This window comes from Pelophylax lessonae (assembly GCF_965119305.1).
Source record: "Pelophylax lessonae genome assembly, chromosome: 6".
NCBI classification, from domain to species: domain Eukaryota; kingdom Metazoa; phylum Chordata; class Amphibia; order Anura; family Ranidae; genus Pelophylax; species Pelophylax lessonae.
In genome coordinates this window covers 57,301,943-57,309,318 of record NC_138773.1, presented here as the reverse complement: position 1 = coordinate 57,309,318, position 7,376 = coordinate 57,301,943, and the positions used below count along the sequence as shown (strand labels likewise).

Below are 7,376 nucleotides of genomic sequence, written 5' to 3'. Positions count from 1 at the left end.
TAGTATGATGCTTCCGACAGCCGACAGCGCACTTTCGGCCGAACAGAATCTGTCGTGCAAGCATTAAAATTTTTGTATGCCGACACCAGAACGGCCGATTGTTCGCCAGTCAGTACAGAATTCGGCCGACAAACAGCAGATTAGCAAGACTGGGCATGCTCAGAAAAGAAAAAACACAGGGAAAGTTAACCATCACATGACATCACTTCTGCAGTCGGCTGTTGTTGGCCGACAAAATTCATGTGCAGTCTTTTGCAGTTTTCAGCAGACACGACAGCCCGGGGACAAAAGACGGCCGACGATCGGTATGTGTGTACAGGGCTTGACTGACGAACAATCGGCCGTTCTGTTGACGGCCAACAAAAATTTTATAGCATGCACACCAGATTTTGTTTGGCCGAAAAGTCGCAGTCGGTTGTTGGAAGCATCATACTAACAAGCCAACAATCGGCCGATCGGACGCTGGCCGAAAATTCACGGCCAACAATCGTTGCGTGTGTACTAGGCATAAGGGTGCAGCGTTGCATGACCGCGCAATTGTCAGGTAAAGCCACACAGTGCCGTATCGCAAAAAATGGTCTGGTCATTAAGGGGGTAAAACCTTCCGGTCCAGAATTGGTTAAAATAAATCCGATAAAAAGAAAAAAACTATTTTGATTTAAATTGAAAAAAAAAATAAAAATCATTGATTTTTTATCCACCTGTTTCCATTCTTTTTTTTTTTTTTTTGGAAAATGATGGAAAACCTTTAACCTGAGCAGATATTGGGAGTGTTCCTCTCTGGGTCTGTACAGTATTGCCACCCACCTCTCCTTTCCCCCTGACTGATTGGATTAGCAGGGACCTGATAATGGAAATCCATAATCCAGCCCTGTGGCCGGATCAGTCTCACTCTTGGCTTGTCACAGGAGGGACGAGGCTGAGCCAGGCGTTACTGCTGTGCAATGCATGTGTGAGCTCTGGGTCCTACAGCTTCAACGTGAAGGAAAGGAGGGAGGTGGGGGGACATGAAACATTTCATATTCACATCACACAAGGAACTGACACCTATATCAGCCACTGCTAGGGAAGCAGCAAGCGTTGGGATGTCAGCAGAGGAGCAGCGCACCTGGACGGCTGCGGGAAGGTGCGTGAAATCCTATCGGAGCTGTTAGAGGTCTATAAAAGAAAAAGGAAAGCGGCCAGCTGGTTGCCCTCTGCCACACTCCTGTGGTCACGGACAATGTGAAGGCTGCTTTGTTTCCAGAGAGGCAATGACAATAACTTCAGACTGGATTATAAAGCAGCCTCAAAGACCTGAAAAGGGATCAGTCTGTCGCTGTCGAGCTCGGCGATAACAGGTGCTCAGCAGCAGTTCCCGGACTGAGCGCAGCTCGGGCGCTCACCGTTCTATCTACAGGTTCAAGGCACAGCTATGGGAAAGTTATTGGAAGCCAAGGAAGAAGGAACACAGCCAGGTAAGCCTGGGGATCATCTGAAGGATCACAGAGGGGATTCTTTTATAAGAAATTTGGATTCTTAAAATTCACAGGCAACTTTTTTCCCCCCCCATATACCTATACCTATATACCATATACCTATATCTATATAGCATATACCATACACCATATACCTATACCTATATACCATATACCATACACCATATACCATATACCTATACCTATATACCATATACCTATATAAATATACCTATATACCTATACCTATATACCATATACCATACACCATATACCATACACTATATACCATACACCATACACCATATACCATACACCATATACCATATACAAACTTCGAGAGTCTTTTTTTTCATTCTTTAGCTCTTTTATTATAAGCATGCTTTTATTGCTACTATACTACAAGTTCTGATCAGTGCTTAGGGAAATAAATACGGATTTTTCAGGAGCAACGAAGGGTGCGAGTGAGTTGGAGTTTCCTACAGATGTCTCTGAATCCAACAAAAAATATAGGAACATTAAAAAAATTGCACAATGCAAACAGGGGGCCGATGACCCCCCTCACCAAGATAGGTAAGCTCAGGGTCAGGTTATAGTTTTTAGCAGTAAGCTGGCATAATAGTCCATTATGTGTGTTTGGCTTATTTGGTGAGGCAGTGCAAAGGGCAGGGAGGGTATGCAAAGAGCAAGGAGGGTCTGCAAAGGGCAGGGAGGGTATGGAAAGGGAAGTAAGGGTATGCAAAGGGCAGAGAAGGTGTGCAAAGGGCAGGGATGGTATAAAAAGGATAGGAAGGGTATGGGAAGGGAGGGTATGCAAAGAGAAGGAAGGGTGTGCAAGGGGCAGGGAGGGTATTCAAATGGAAGGAAGGGTATGCAAAGAGCAAGGGGCAGGGAGGGTATGGAATATAAAGGAAGGGTATGGAGCAGAGAGGGTGTGCAAGGGGCAGGGAGGGTATGCAAAGAGCAGAGAGGGTGTGCAAGGGGCAGGGAGGGTATGCAAAGGGAACGAAGGTTGTGCAAAGAGCAGCTAGGGTGTGCAGGGGGCAGGGAGGGTATTCAAAGGTAAGGAAGGGTATGTAAAGCACAAGGAGGATCTGCCAAGGGCAGGGAGGGTATGGAAAGGGAAGTAAGGGTGTGCAAAGGACAGGGAGTGTATGCAAAGGGTGGGGAGAGTATGGAAAGGGAAGTAAAGGTATGCAAAGGATAGGGTGGGTGTGCAAAGGGTAGGAAGGGTTTACAAAGGGCAGGGAGGATATGAAAAGGGTAGGAAGGGTATGCAAATGAAGGGGAGAGTATGCAAAGTGAAGTAAATGTAAAGGGCACGGAAGGTGTGAAAAGCACAGGAGGGTATGCAAAGGGCAGGGAGGGTGTTCAAAGGGTAGGAAAGGTATGCAAAGGGCAGGAAAGATAGGTAAAGGGAACGGAGGGTGTATGCAAAGAGAAGGGAGGTTGTTCAAAGGGCAGGGAGGGTATGCAAAAGGAAGGGAGTGTATGGAAAGGGAAGGGAGGGTATACAAAGGGCAGGGAGTGTATGGAAAGGGAAGGGAGGGTATACAAAGGGCAGGGAGTGTATGGAAAGGGAAGGGAGGGTATACAAAGGGCAGGGAGTGTATGGAAAGGGAAGGGAGGGTATACAAAGGGCAGGGAGGGTATGGAAAGGGAAGGGAGGGTATACAAAGGGCAGGGAGGGTATTCAAAAGAAAGGGAGGGTATGCAAAGGGCAGGGAGAGTGTGAAAAGTGCAGGGAGGGTGTTTAAAAGGAAGGGAGGTTATGCTAAGGGCAAGGAGGGTGTGAAAGTGCAGGGAGGCAAAGGATAGGGACCTATAGCAACCTAGCAAATGTCATCTCATAGGCTAATTTCACACTTGAGTATTGGATTCTTTTTTTTTAAAAGTATGCTTTTACACACATTTTCAGGCATAAGCATTTCAGTTTAGACCAATGGAGAGCAGGTTACTAGGAGGAGGAGAAAAAATGTGCAATAAACACATGTAGTGCTTTTTCAGGGGCTCCAATTGAAGTCCATGGGGCTAAAAATACATGATCCTGCCATAAAGGAGTGCCTGTACTTCTATGGTGTGATCAGGGACAGCACATTGCTCAGATGTGAATGAGCCTCAGAGCAAAAACAAATGGAAATCTTATTGCTGAACTTTGTTGCACTGCTGGAAGTGAATGGGTTCCAGGGCTCATTCACATTCAATCAATTTATTGCTTTATGAGTGGGCTGCCAATGTACTACACGGGATAAAAATTGCACCTGATCGTTCTAACAATGCAGCTAACCCATTGCATTGCATTGTGGTGTGCGGCGGCGCACTGTATATTGCACTCTATGGTCTCACTCTCACTGAGTGTTGAGGGTGCCATGGCAATGTACATAGAGTAGGTGCAATGGCATTTGCTGTGGCAGCGTGCGTTACCGCTCACGTTTTGGGGTGCACTGCCACAATGCATGAGTGTGAATGGGCACTCAAATCTCAAAGTCTTCTAGCTGGATGCTTGGAACATCAGCACTGCTCTTTTGCACAGCCTATAAATCAGATACAGCTGTATTCAATGCATGGCTCTTATTCCCATAAGCAATGAACACAGCAACCAATCAGCATCTGATCTGACCGCGGCGGAGTGAATTCTGCTTGATTGCTGTGGGTTACTGTATATAAGAATTAACAGAGACGAGAAATCCGAATCAGGATTGAGGAATTATGATTTTAGCATTTTTATGTGAATTCTGCAAAACAGTTAGTGAATAGGTGTGCAGCTCAGGCTTTGGGAGAACTACAAGTCCCAGCATGTAATGACTTTTTCCAAAGTACAGTAATCCCAAAAGTAGGTTATTGTACAAGCCATGCAGAGCCATTGGGTGTCAGTGCATGTAGGTACATGTAGGTACTTGTAGTTCTCCAAGTGGAAGGCAGAAGAGCAGGCTTTGTTGAGGCTTAATTCTACATAACTGATATGGTAACAAATATAAGGTTATAGGGTTGGAGACTACAAGTCCCAGCATACCTGAGAGTTATTGTGCATCTGATCCTGGGACTTGTAGTCTTCCAATAAAAGAAAGAGAAAAAGATGAAGGATATTCTGAAATGTATTTTAGTAAATCATTCTGTTAGGATTCAAGTGTCCCTTCAGTTGCTGTGGAACTACAAGTCTCAGAAAATAAGCCCAATGACATTGGATGGTGGAATCTAAATGCAGGCTGGAGCAGCTCAATAACAGATATGGGATGTGACTACAATGGCGAGGTTTACTGGAACTTGTAGTACAACACCACCTAGAGAAGTTGGTAGTGTAGGGTAACAGGTCAATGAGTATACCTCCCAGCAGCACTAAAAGGCTGGTCTCACACCAACGTGTTTTTAGTTCAATCTGAGTTTATTAACCTCCCTGGCGGTATGATTATGTCTGGAATTACATACCAAAAGCGGTACAATTCTTTTCATGGAAATTTGGCGTTATGTATTATAGGCCTACAATTCTTAGTAATTACTGACTTAAACCTGACCAAAACAAGACTCTAGTAGACATCCCAGATGTGATAAATTTGAAACACAAACGCATGAATTATAATCAAATCAATAATATTATTTTATTATTTAATATATAATATATATAATAAAATTATATTATTGATTAGATTATAATTCATGCATTATATATTATATACAGATATGTGTGTGTGTATATATATATATATATATATATATATACACACACATATATATATATAATATATAACGCATGAATTATAATTGAATCAATAATATAATTTTATATATATATATATATATATATATATATATATATATATATATATATATATATATATATATGTGTGTGTGTGTGTGTGCATATTATATATATATATATATATATATATATATATATATATGCATGCATATATATATATATATATATATATATATATATATATATGCATATATATATATATATATATATATATATGCATATATATATATAATATAATATAAAGTGTGTTTTGTGTAACGTTTTTTTTTTTTTTTTTTGAATTTCCCTCCCTAGTTCCGCTCCCATGCAGCATTGCTGCTGCAGGGAACGGAACTAGGAAGTGATCGTACCGACGGAGGGACGGAGGAGCGGCGGGACTCTCGGCTGGCGGTCGCAGCAATGAGAGATCATCGCTGGATCGCCAGGATAAGGTAAGAGAAGCTCCGCTGCGCTCTCTGCAATCCACCCCGAGCGTGACTCGGGGTTACCGTTCCTGCAATGAAAAATCAACCCCGAGTCACGCTCGGGATTACCGCTAAGGCGGTTAAGAAAGAGGAGTTTTACAGAATATGGGTGAAAGCTAAGGAGCAAGGAGCAAACAGAAAAAATTCACAGCCATGTCACACAATGAATTTCAAGTAAGTGCTTAGTACAAACAATATCAACACCAACGTGTTTTTCATCCGACGCGTTTTTATCTGAAACCAATGGGAATGCATCAAAATGCATGCCAATGAAGGTTAACCTGGGTTTTCAACACATGTTGCAATACACTTTATATTGAGGACCCCTTTATCGGTGTCCTGGTGCAATGATGCACGCTCATTACTATGCATTTTTTCATACATTAACCCCTTGCTGCCCACGTAACACATATGGTGGGCTTCAATGCCCACACGCTGCACATACATGTCAATGGGCGCTCACTGCTCTTTACCAGCACAGAGACTTATGGCCAGAATACACGATAAGAAAATCGGCCAGAAATTTCCGTTCAGCGAGCGATCGGCCGATATTCTACTCGTTAATGCCCAGCCATCAATGACCAATATCGATATTGGGAACGAAAAATACTGTTTGAAAAAAACAAAAAATTCTGTCTCGTTTGCGAATGGACGATATTCTATACGTTGGTGTTAAGGTCGTTTTTTGAAATCTGTAGAACATCATCGCGCTGAACACTGTTTCGATGGTCGGCGCACAATGGTCGGGCAATATTCGGCCCGTGTATGTTGCCAACGTTTTCGACCAACGAACACTTTTTCATTGGTGGGTGGTCGAATGATTGGGCGATATTCTAATCGTGTATTCGGCCATTAGCTGTGAAAGATAGCTCTTGTTCCAGATAAAGATCAGTAGCCGGCAGGACTGGCTCCCCATCATGTGACCAATGATACAGCCAATCACAGTGGTCATGGGATTGGACGCTCTTTCCTGCTCTCCGGCGTTGAGAACTTTTTAAAAGTGATGCCGGTGCAGGTGAAAAAAGGGTAAACAAGCATGGCAACATACCAAAATGCCCAAGAAAACAGGCATGCGCCATTTAGCAAGCGTTGCCGTGCGTTGTGGTGCGCTGCAACTTATATACATTGGAGCTGCATTGGGTTAGCGCACTCAAAATGAATGGCACTGCAATGTACCAATGTAGGAATGAGCACGAAAATATATTTTGGCCCCTGATGTCAACATGTGTTGATGTGCATTATAACTTGTTATCATAGATCACGACACTTATTGACGTACGTCTTAACACATACATCGAGATGTGCTCTAAAGTTTTGCATTGACTTTAATGGAAACCCAGCCAAGTAAAAACACAAAGGTCGAATTCAGCCTCAATCTAAAGCATGGGTGTCCAACCTGTGGCCCTCTAGTTAGTGCGGAACTACAGGACCCATGAGGCTGGCAAATGCAATGATTACTCTTAAAGGCAGAGATATGATGGGACTTCTGCAACAGCTGGAGGGCCACAGGTTGGACACCCATGATCTAAAGCCACCAAAACTACGTAGCAAAAGAAGCCCCGCCTAAACAATCCACTCTGGATGTGTCTCATCAGGTGGGCTCTAGTAGGACATCATTGTTGGTACATCTCAAAAAGGATGTCCAGTTGGATTGAAAGGTGTATAGCCATCTTCAGGGCATGCTGACACTTGTAGTTG

General features: G+C 43.2%; 1 protein-coding gene across 2 annotated transcripts in view; it reads left to right on the top strand.

Annotated features, from left to right (window-relative positions):
• Positions 1 to 997: 997 nt before the first annotated feature.
• Positions 998 to 7,376, top strand: part of LOC309558225 (somatostatin receptor type 5-like) — a 59,753-nt gene continuing 53,374 nt past the window's right edge. The window contains exon 1 of one of the 2 annotated variants that reach the window (XM_082261252.1): positions 998 to 1,457. The gene's annotated coding sequence lies outside the window, so the exon portion shown is untranslated. Of the gene's footprint in view, positions 1,458 to 7,313 lie in introns of those variants that run through there. The other variant, XM_082261253.1, reaches the window with a different exon arrangement.